Source organism: Schistocerca serialis, chromosome 5 (assembly GCF_023864345.2).
Source record: "Schistocerca serialis cubense isolate TAMUIC-IGC-003099 chromosome 5, iqSchSeri2.2, whole genome shotgun sequence".
Taxonomy (NCBI): Eukaryota; Metazoa; Arthropoda; class Insecta; order Orthoptera; family Acrididae; genus Schistocerca; species Schistocerca serialis.
Window position 1 is genome coordinate 487,833,375 of NC_064642.1, and position 12,871 is coordinate 487,846,245.

Consider the following 12,871-nt stretch of genomic DNA (forward strand, 5'->3'; position numbering starts at 1 on the left):
GGCGGCCGCCTGATGCACTGGCGACACATCAAACGCAGCCGCAGCGCTGATGCCGAGCCCTGAATATTTCATCCTGCGGGGCCAATCAAACTTGGCACACAGGCGCGCTTGTACAGCTGCTGCTAGTGTATCACGCCGATATTTCACCCGGGGGTCAGCATTCCCGCCAGCAAGAGACGATTTCAGGGCATTACTGGAGTGTAATTACTGGCTCCACAAAACTCTGCACTAAACAGTGTGTTTCAAACTTTATGAAGTCTTCTCTGCAACCAGAAAACGTAGTTGCAATTAACACTGATGAAGGCTATACGTTATAGGTTTTAGAACACCATTTATGCTGTCGTGGCCCTCAAGAAGAAACTGAAGTAACACCTGCCGTCATAACAACACCACAAAATTTTACATTTAACGAAGAGTGAGCTATTGTTTGGTCCACATATTTGTAATCATAAAAACAATGAATACGAATTGTAACAGGGATTATACACTGATCAGCCAGTTCATTATGACCATCTACTTAATAGCTTGTGTGTCCACCTTCGGCACGGATAACAGCGGCGACGCGTAATGGTATGAAAGCCATGAGGCCTTCGTATGTCGCTGGAAATAGTTGGCTACACGTTCGCACACACAAGTTACCTAATTTCTGTAAATTCAGGAAGGGGGACGATGAGCTCTGACGCCACGTTTTATCTCAGCCCAGATATGTTCGATAGGATTCAGATCTGGGATGTTCGGGGGCGAGTAAATCAAATGTAACTCGCCACTGTGTTCCTCGAGCCAGTCCATGACACTACTGGCATTGAGACATGGCGCCTTATTATGTTGAAAAATGGCACTACCCTCTGGAAACAAGATCGTCATGGTGGGATGTACGTTGCCAGCAATCGGTGTATGATACTTCGTGGTCACCATGAACACATGAATGTTCAAGTGAATATTGGAACATAATGGAGCCGCCGCCAGCTTGTCTCTGTCCTGCAGTACAGGCGTCAAGGAGCTGTCCCGCTGGAAGACGACGGATTCACGCTCTCCCATCGTCATGGTGAAGAAGATGTCGGGATTCATCAGACCACTCAACAATTAGTCATTGCGACCACGTCCAGGGCCTATGGTGACGTGCCTACCTCAACCGAAGTTGTGGTTTTAGCATTGGCCCTTGCATTTACATGCAGGTTTGTCGGCTGTTGAGACCCATCGTCAGGATTTTTCGTTCCACTGTGTGTTAAGACACACTTGCACTTTGCCCAGCATTAAGGTCTGGTGTTAGTCCCGCCACAGTTCGCCGCCTGTCCTGTTTTACCAGTCTTTCCAGCCTGCGACGTCCGAGATCTGCAATGAGGGGCGGCCGCCTAACCCCACAACTTCTGTACGTGGTTTCAGCACGTGCGGAAGACTGTCTTCACAGCACTCTTCGAGCACTCAACAGGTCATGCAGTTTCCAAAATGCTCGTGTCAATCCTCTGGGCCATGACAGTCTTTCCTTGGTGAAACTCAGATAGATCACTCGCCTTCCCCAGTTTATACACAAACAACACGCTCAATGATACTACACGCAATTTGCATGTGTCTGACTACCAGTCATTCCTCGCATCGCCAGGTGACACTGCTTTTGCCTGGACTGGTTTATATGGATTGCTGGTCGGTGGTCATAATATTCTGGCTAATCAGTGCACTTTACCGGTAAAAAAATGTAACACCCTCAAGGACCCAACCACTTGCATCGGTACGTAGCATACCCTCCTCTGACAGGTTGGACTGCATCGCCGTTTACTAAATGCTCCAAGATCTTTATTTCTAGTGTGACCAACAGGCACTTTATCTGATTCTGCCAGAGACCTTCAGTTTGAACGACAATGTTATCTAGGAATAAAAATGTGGAAATATGTTGTCCACCATAAGTTTTTAGGTGACTGGAGCATTACACAGTCCAAACGGCCTAACTCATACAGCTCATCAGGAGCGCTTTTACCAGACATTCTCCTGAATTATGATTTACCAGTAACCTGTCTATGTAACCATAGTTGAGATAAACATTGTCACTTTAAGAGTCTAAGATGTCTTTCTGCGTCATTTTTTTCGGTGGTTGCTAGTCAACGCAGTAACTTCTTGTGGGACCACCGAAGAGGACCAAGGACTCTCTGAAAGTTCAATGATGACAACTTGCAGCATGTTACCCCGCCCCCCTCGGATTATCTGCTATTCAGCAAGCGACACTCTAAAATTATGAGTGATGACTAGTTGGTAGATGATTCCCAGTGCTGATATGGTGTTTCATCGCGGGCCGGTTGGTCTGTGTTTTCTCCAATCCGAATTTGAAAGCATTCGAGAACTTATGCAAAATGGCTACCACTTGCTGACGTTGTTACTTATTTATGCCAGAAAAAATTGCTAGTTAGATAGTACCTGCCTTTCATGTTTTGCTATACTAAAAGTAGTGCCTGATTCTTCGTTGATGACACTAAGCTGTCATTTCATGACTGGTTCTGCTGTTCCTAACTGCCACGGGCAGGTGTGATCCTATTTTATCCTTGACTACCCAGAATGCTCGCAATCATCGCTGACATATATTCTTCTTTTCTTTTTTTCCGCCTGGGTAGCTTTTTGTAATTTACAAAAGCTTCTCAGTTCATCTATGCATCTCGATTGACGACTGGAATTCTTCTCGTTGATAGCGGAATAACGGGGTCTGCAATGGAAATAACTGCGCAGGGCAATCTTCGTTATGTATGCTTGTTAGAATAACTTCGTCAGTATGGAGCTCTAATCTTCCACAGTCTACGAATGCTTTTGATGCTTGCAAGAAATCCCATCCAAGAATATAGTCATGACTACGATCTGTTAAAACGACAGTTTCAGAGGGCTGTATCCTGTTACTGGTCCTTGCAACACATGTTCCTGTCAGCTGGACGTATTTCCTGCTGGTGGCCTTCGACACAATCGCTTTCGTATCAATGAACATAAGCTTCCGTAGCTGGCGACAAAAGCGTTTGGCATTACAGAAAACGGAGCGCCTGGATTGACAAGCGTCTGTTCTTCTTGTTCCTCGAAGGTGACGTCGATGATATTTCCGGTCATTTTGGTAACCGCCTCCATGGAAGATCTTCATAGATGGTCTTTTTGTTTTTCTGGACTTGTCGGCTAGGCGATCGGTTGGTACCTCTTTGCGGGACGGGGAATGGCTACAACATGCTGGGAAGCGACCATGCCCAAGGTACGGTGACCAGCTTTGGCCCACTGGTTGAAGATAGTAATCTACACTCGATTCACATGAATAGGACTGTCATGATGGTTGACATCTTATGGCGTAACAGACGTCAAACAACTGTCTTCTTTCCCTACATTTACGTTTGTTGGATGCCAGGTTGTCGTTTGATGGCGATAGTGTTGGTCTGGGTTGCTCGACTCCATTCTGGACAGAACGTTCGGCAGAGATACAGACTGGTGTCAAAGCTTGCTTCAATTCTTTAACATTCTGTTCTACCTACAACTACCACAGAACATCTTGGGTCGACATTCATGGCCTGTGTGTCTTGTGTACTCAGTCGGACATTTCCAGCTTCCATACACTGCTGATATCTCTTCTCTTGCTGTCTGGCATATGAGAGATGTGAGGTTACGTTGGTCTTCCACAACTAGCATAGGAAGACGATCCTTTTCTTTTCTTTCTTTTCTCTTTTCCTTTTTGCATTTCCTAGACTCACTGGCACGACTTGATGAATTCTTCTGTGGTTGTGACATCCTTCACCAGAAGTCACGTCGTCAGTGTCTCCTTTCAACAAATGTTGAGAGTTTGTCTGCTGTTCTGGTATTCAGATGGACAACTTTGCGAAAGGCCAAAACATTCAATATTCATGACTGCGTCATTCCACCATGACGCCGGGACTTTTTTTCGCTTTTTCTAAGTGGACTTGCTCTTAATAGTTATCAAACGCTTTCTTCAGTGGTCCCAGCTGTCGAGCTTCTCTTCATTGTTTTTAGAAAATTTCTAGCTGTGTCATCCAAGTGAGCGTATACATTTTCCAGAAGATCATGTTATCCCACCTGTTGTATTTGGTGACTCGATCAAATCCTTTCAGCCACATCACAGGATCCTAACTAGTATCTGAAGAAAACAGTGATAGATAGCTGATGGGTTGCTGACTTACAGCTGTTTTTGAATCCATTGTTCCTCAATATACAGATATTAGGAATAATGTAATGCTTGAGGTTCCTAACCACTATTACATGGCAGTTTCTTTCCAAAATTGTACTTTAATGTAATTAATAATTCAATATCCATAACTGACTAGTACGTGGAGCAGTGGTTAGCACACTGGACTCGCATTCGGAAGGACGACGGTTCAATCCCGCGTCCGGCCATCCTGATTTAGGTTTTCCGTTATTTCCCTATATCACATCAGACAAATGCCGGGATGGTTCCTTTGAAAGGGCACGGCCGATTTCCTTCCCCATCCTTCCCAAATCCGAGCTTGTGCTCCGTCTCTAATGACCTCGTTGTCGATGGGACGTTAAACACTAATCTTCTCCTCCTCCTGACTAGTACATCAAATAAAGTTATTAATGCTGTATGAAAGCTTTAACGGTAATGATAAATGGCAGTTATTGGAAATCAATTTAGCTCAGTCTCCTTTCCTTTTGGTACGCTTACATATTCTTTTAATGTGCTGCAGCCTGAGTCTTATAGCTGGCTGGCGAAAGACAAAAATCACGAGGGGAACCGCATGGGTTGTAAAAATGTGTGTTGAAGGGCAAATCGTGGCCAGGTACACGTTGAGAAGTGTGCTCTGCCAGCTGAATGCAGGGGGGGAGGGCAACAGATGAAGGCAGCCCACCCATTATAAAGTTTCACTGTGTGTGAGATGCAAAGAATTCGTTTTTACAAAGACAAAATCTGAAAGAGAGGAGAAAACATGACGCTGCTAATTTGTGATCCAGCTATTTGCCTCAAAGGAGGACTGCTGTAATTTTTATTCAAAATTTAATAAAGTCCTACCCGCAATGCTAGACATGCAGTCTAACGCACGGCTTCCCGAGCGGCAAGGTGTGCTGGTCCACGGCACGAATCCGCCCGGCGGATTAGTGTCGAGGTCCGGTGTGCTGGCCAGCCTGTGGATGGTTTTAAGCCCTTTTCAATGTGTCTCGACGAGTGCGGGCTGGTTCCCTTTATTCCGCCTCAGTTACACTATGTCTGCGATTGCTGTGCAAACACCGTCTCCACGTACGCGTACTCCATCATTACTCTACCACGCAAACGTAGAGGCTATACTCGCTCCAGGGGGTGGGGAGGGGGGGGGGGGGTTGAGATGCACTGGGGGCAGAACCACACAATAATCTTGGGTTCGGTGTGGGGCGGTGTTAGGATAAGTGGACTGCTGTGGCCTGTTATGTACCACTGAGGGCTACGGCGGGGACGAAGCCTCTCCGTCGTTTCTAGGTCCACAGTTCAATACATACATACATACATACATACATACAAGAAAGCCCTTGATTGACTCATGGCAGTTATCTTCATACCAGGTGAAGAAGACTAGCAAACGTGTATGTGCAAACTTCCTCATTGGCCATGACTTTAAATCTGTCCCATAGTTGAGGAGACCTCCTGCCTTTTACCCTACTCCAAGTGAAAATCGTTCTCATTGGTTAACCATGGCACAATCCTTTAGATCACGAAATTTTTTGGCATGTTTATTAAATTATCACTGTATGGAACTTACAAGGACTGTTGCAAATGGCTGGCGAAATTCTAGTGCTAGCTAAGTTTTGTAGAGGAGATTAAGTGTACACTTCACCTTAGGGCATCATAGAGATGACTTCTCCATAGAGCCAGAGATCGTATACTTTGTCTTATAGCTGCAGAGCAAGATTTCTCCAACTTAGAGCTCAACACAGATGCTGGGGCTGAACTTTGAATTCGCAACCATTGCAACAGCTATCCTTTGCACTTGTGCATCACTAGAATGGTAAGCAAACGTCAAGGTTTCGTTTTGCTGATATAATTTTCAGTGCCTGCTAGCTGCAACTACAATGTATTTAGGTGAGTGTACTGGTGTTTGTTCGCGCTTTCCCGATACTTTTCTTTAGCTCATTAAGTTATTCAGCAATCTTAGGTGATATTCATGAAAGCACTTTTTATATCATTTCCATGATGTAGTTACCCTGTGCCTTAGTTATCGTACTTTTTTCAATTCCTTGTTCCTCAAAAATTAATTGTATTCTTGATTCAGTGGATAAAACGTTTTTACGTGCTTTATAAATATATCAGATTATTATAGTGGCTCTTACTTTCCATTTTAGTTTGTTGGATCCGATCATCAGTATATCTATGTTAGATATACGCATATTTCATGGTTCGAGCCACACCTGGTAATTTTATTAGACAATCTGTTTTCAATTGCGTCACTTTGTTTTCTTTCAATTTACATGTTACTATGGGGAGCTATTTATCACTGTAAATCACCAGGTATAGATTCTGTAGCATCGTGGCACACTAAATACTCAACCAACACCTCACAACGTTTACCAAACACCTTCTACATTGCCTGGTTGGAGCTACAGTGACGTAAATGCTTTCAAGTACCAGGGTATCCACCAAACAATATCACATGTTAATCAAAACTCAAGTACAAATTCAAATCAGAATCGTCAGTGAAGTACAATATTTGGAATTGAAAGCATGTTTATTATGAACAGCAGTGTTCAGCCAAAACAGAAGTGACGTCATGGCCAGAGAGTATATTTATCAATACAAACATCAGATATTCAGGAATGCTGGTATGTATACAAACATAGAACATTCCAGAATATACAACGTTTATAAAAATAAGGTATTTCATGGACCTTCCAGGAGTTATAAATACTAAATAACAAATAATTGTTGATGGGTTTGTTTGGACTGGTGACTCACAGCATGCCATGTGGTGATGCTAACCACCAATTACAATGCCTGCACAACAGCTCGTGGTAATACATAGATAAAACAACGCCTGTATGGCGCAGCCATTCTTCTGAGTAGTCGTATTCTAGATTACCTAATCGGGTATACCTTACCATTTTCGTTACAAGTCACCATGTCAGTGGATTGGCAGGTGCACACCAATAGGTTGTCTGTAGTAGATTCTGTGTTCAAGAAAGTTCAGTGAACAATGAACTTTGTACATTTCTGTCATTCCCATCATACTACTCGAGAGCTAGGTTTTACGCTGATTTTTTTTTGTATTCATTTCCAGAGTATATAACAATGTACATCTCGAGGTTGTGAGTGACAGAGAATAAGTTGCAGTTGGTACAACCAACAAGTCGATTGTGGCATACCTCCATCTGAAAGGTGAGATGAAATAAAATTATTCTCGCTCACCCTCACACTGGGTTTAGTTTCATGTCACGTGGCTTCCTGGTGCGACGGGGCTACCCTCCAACATGTTGGATGAGAAGAGTATGGTCCAATTTTAGGATTTTCTGGACTGACTGACTTGCTCTCAGAACTGTTATGACGGTTTAATGTGTGTTCAAGGTGTCTTGCTTTTCTAGTTTTTTTTGTATGTGATCAGGCAGTGACACATTCCTGAGTTACTTTTATTTAGTCAGTATTCTATAGTCCAGTTGGTGTTTTAATGCGACATTTGAACGTAGAAAGACCTGAAAATTTTACATTATTCAGGTCTGGATATTACTGAATTGGTGATTGCGAGTGAATATAGAACAGAGCTATTGTATTTATAAATGAAGTTATATTTTATGCATTAAATGTCTTAGATGTATTATCCACGTTCGTCTCTGCCTAGCCCTGGCAGATACAAACACACACACACACACACACACACACACACACACACACACCATCTGGGATAAGAGCTTGAGATCCAACACTGAGTCACACGCAGTCAGTTTTAAATAAGTGAAAACTGGGTTAGTGAGTTAGACTAATTGTCAGGCCCCTAATTTATTCTCGATCAAACCTCTGTAAATGGGAATGGAGAGACTTCTGTAAATGAGAACATTTATCAATTTCACACGTCGGTAATTGGGAGCAGCTGAATTTCCACACTCATATACTGTACTAACTTTCTGGAATGAGCAGAGACACTCAGTTTATCCACACAGTCATCTTATCCTGAATTTTAAATTTATATACATGTATCCATATAACTATAGACTTATAAATTTGGAGAAATTAAAGGTTCTATTATTTCAGTGTGTCATGGGAACTGGAATCAGTTTTGTATTTCGTGATGATACAGATCTGGGAGAAACAATCGGACTTCTTATGAACAGCAGTCGAACTTTTTATGGAAGTAAATATTCAGATAATATAGTTGACACGTAAAATTGTGTATCTTCAAAAAGTGTGTTTTCCAGTTCATCGATAATGATCGTATAGAAATATTACATATCGAATCCGGCATCACAGAAACCATATCACGTTTCAACGAGATTCCATGGCCGATTCCAGTTGCTTTTTGCTTTTCTACTTCTCTCAACGATATAAAAGGCATAAGAGACGAGGAAGTATAAGCGATTTCGGCGCCTTACCACTTACTGCTAACACAAAAATACTTTCGTGGACAAACTGATACATGTTTTTTACTGCGGCAGATGTTGAAAATACCGTTTCAGTTGTAAATTTCTTTATTTTCACACGACCTGTTTCGGACTGTTATAAGCCCATCTTCCGGTATCGCAGCCTGGTACACGCTGCGCTCGGGGACCACAGCACTGCTACGATACCTGAAGATGGGCTTATAACCGTCCGAAAACGGTAGTGTGAAAATAAGGAAATTTAAAAGGGGAGGGGGCGCATCCTCCTTTTATCTTTTATCTCCTCTGGAAGTTAATTTGCACCATATTTAAAATTTATAGGCAAAAAGACTTATTTTCAGAATAGAGCTCTTATTACTAAATATATTTCCCGCAAAATTGTACACGAATAAGATCTGATGCATGCTTTCATTTATACGAATGGTATTTGAGGTATAAGAATTGGAATAAAATTCTGTTAACATTATATTTTGCAGTTTTTGTTACACAGCAAAGTAAAAGGCGTACAACTTTGCTTCCTCCATTTTTTCCTCAACATTTGAAGCTTTAATGGAAGAAATTGGTTACACATGTATCATTCAAAGTATTTTCCATCGCTGGTCACCACTTTCTCCCATCTTTTGGGCAGTGTATGAATCCCAAGTCGAAAAAATGGTTCATCTCTTGAAGCGATCCACGAATCGATCCAATTTGTGACTTCTTCATGAGATCGGAAGTGTTGGTCAGCCAGGCCATGCGCCATTGATCTATACAGGTGATAGAGGGAGCAGTGTCTGTAGAATACGGTGGGTGGGGTACGACTTCCCATTTTAACGTTTCGAAGTACGTGTTGATCTCTTTTGGAACGCGTCTTCGAGCGTTGTCGTGCTGCAACATCACCTTATCATGCCTATCGCTGTACTGTGGCCGTTTGTCTTCTAATGCTCTGCTCAGAAGCTTTAATTGCGTTTGATAACGAGCACCTGTGATAGTTTCACTTGGTTTTAATACCTCATAGTACACGATGCCGAGCTGGTCCCACCACATGCAGAGCATGATCTTCGAGCCGTGAATATTCGGTTTGGCCGTCGACGTGGAAGCATGGCCGGGATATCCGCATGATTTTTCGGGTTTAGGGTTATCGTAATGAACGCATTTTTCGTTCCCGGTCACAATGCGATGCATAAATCCCTTCCATTTTTGCCTCTGAAGCAGATGTTCACAAACACACCAACGCCGATCAACGTCTCTTATTTTCAGCTCATACGGGACCCAAGTTCCTTCTTTCTGAATCATGCCCATAGCTTTGAGACGTTTTGAAATGGCTTGCTGTATCACTCCCACTAATCGTGCCAATTCTTCTTGATTTTGACGCGAGTCTTCCCTCTGAAATGTCTCCAGTTCTGCATCTTCGAAAACATTCTTTCCTCCACTACTATGCCGGTCTATGGCGTTAAAATCACCATTCTTGAAGTGTTGAAACAACTAACGACACGTTATTTCACTGATAGCGTCCTTATCATACGTACTTGAGAGCAGTCGATGAGAGTCAACCGCTGTTACCTTCATATTGAAACGAAACAGTAACCTCTCCCGCAAATGACGAGAATTCGGCTCGTAAACTGACAATTTCAATTAAGAACAACTTTACGATGGAGACACAAATCGACTTACGTTTGAGTGAGGTTATGTTGACCGAGGTCCAAGATTTCTGCCTAACGTCTGCGAGCTGTTTCTTTCGACTGCTACTTACCGTTGTCGCCATCTGTCGGCACCCAACGGCGGACGCAAAGTTGTGCACCTTGGATTCAAATAAAAAGCGTAATTAAGGGTATGGAAATATTGCGTAGCCTATATATTCTACTTGATGATATTTCTTTTTCGATCAGTACTGTTGAAATCAGGAATAAGTGCCAACAAATAAAACGTCCATTTCCCCTTCCAATTCACTCAGCACTCCCTTTCCTCTATTGTCGCTGCCGTTTCAGTTCAGTTGAGTAAATGTTGTGAACTGTCAAAATAGTGGCAGAGAGTTCTGTTCTTGTGAGAGTATTTAGGAAGTGATTCTTCCTAGTCTCATTTCCTTTGTCTGGGCTGAGAAAACAATAATGCTGCTACCTGTTTTATTTGTGGTAGATGTATTTCGGAAGGAGAGACATGAATAGTGACGAAGGACTAGATAGTCCAGAAGAACGTCAGTTTTCACTGCTCTACTTGTTGCAGAGAGTTAATGACTGTCTCCCAGAAGGAGAGACAATGACTATCAAAACTCTAAAATACAAATTGACTGAACACTTTGGTGGTGGGGTCTTGTTGGCCACAATGCCAAAAATCCCCCAGTTGTATGTTTTCGTGACAGTGGCCACACCTTTTGAATCAGTGGTACAATGAACGAGCTGTTAATGAAGAATGCGAGAGAAAGACAATAGTAGAAGCAGCTACCATCCGTGAAGATATAACAATGACTCCTTACAATAGTGCCGATTAACCAGATATCAATGACTTGATAGAGAATCCTGAAGTTACGGTTCCTGTCACTTTACACGAATTTTTTAAGGGTGTGGTTTTGTCAAGAAAGAAAGATAGTGAACAGTCCCCTTTAAAGAAAATGTACAGCAATATCAAATTTGATTGTGTCAACCACCAGCCTCGTTCATTTATCTCCCCACTGCAACTTCGTTTTCTAGTGTACTAGTTTCGTAAAGTGGGATCAAAAAGCATTGTTGACATTGCCTCGAATGTTTGTTTCTGCTCTTCATATAGCACTGGGGCTTAAACTGAGACTTCTGCCGTTCAGTTCTGGAAACAAAATGTTTCAAATCATTTGTTCTTGTATTTCATTTTCGATAATGCTGACTTCAATATTGCAACAATGACGGGAAAATGTACTTTCCATGCTATGTGTGACTCCTAGGAGAGCGATAGGAGATTAGAGTATAACGAAGCGTTCTGTCATTCCTAGCTCTACTGGAACAGCAAGTGCAGAAAAATATAGTCTGCTAACATTGCGAAGGCAGAATAGAGTTGGAATTGTTGAAATTGTTCTGCAAAATGTCTACTCGGTACAATCATTCACTAATGCAACAGTGCCTACCAATCACTGTTTCACTTGAATGCTGGGAAGGTTTTTACAGCTTTCTATTCTTGCATGAAAAGATTTTATGGAGAAAATCACAACTGGAGAACCTTATACACAATGAAATGTATTAGCGCTTCCATTCAACAACAACACGACCACAGGTTATAGTACCATTTTAACTGCTTTAACTTATCCCATTACGGAGGGTAAGAAGACCACACAGCAAACATGTATCGTGGCTATCGTGACGTTTGGTAAACCACTCTACATGAAAGCTCAAGATATAGTTGCAATGGAGGCTAAAGGAAGGAATGAGCCATTCACTAACATAGTTATTCGATTAGGAGACATTCACTTGATCTACATCTACATGTACATCTACATGGATACTCTGCAAATCACATTTAAGTCAATGGCAGAGGGTTCATTGAACCACCTTCACAATTCTCTATTATTCCAATCTCGTATAGCACGCGGAAAGAATGAACACCTATATCTTTCCGTACGAGCTCTGATTTCCCTTATTTTATTGTGGTGATCGTTCCGCCATATGTAGGTCGGTATCAACAAAATATTTTCGCATTCGGAGGAGAAAGTTGGTGATTCCAATTTCGTGAGAAGATTCCGTCGCAACGAAAAACGCATTTCTTTTAATGATTTCCAGCCCAAATCCGGTATCATTTCTGTTGTGGACTGGCAAGGCAGCCAATCCACAATGACGGGTAGCCGAAAGGCACGCGTTTAAACTCACGCAGGCTGGCGTGAGGTCTGGAACAGGTAAAGGAGTTATACTAGCAAGAAAAGTACGTAGCTGCTGGAATACTTAACTTTAATCCATAATTGGTGAACATCGGTCTGACGGTACATGCATCACAAGATAAATAGCAAATGATAATGGCGCCATGCTAGGTCGTAGTAAATGACGTAGCTGAAGGCTATGCTAACTATCGTCTCGGCAAATGAGAGCGTAATTTGTCAGTGAACCAGCGCTAGCAAAGTCGGTTGTACAACTGGGGCGAATGCTAGGAAGTCTCTCTAGACCTGCCGTGTCGCGGCGCTCGGCCTGCAATCACTGACAGTGGTGACACGCGGGTCCGACATATACCAACGGACCGCGGCCGATTTAAAGGCTACCACCTAGCAAGTGTGGTGTCTGGCGGTGACACCACAATTTCTGTGACACTCTCTCCCGTATTTCGCGATAATACAAAACGTGCTGCCTTCCTTTGAACTTTTTCGATGTACTCCGCCAGTCCTACCTGCTAAGGATCCCAC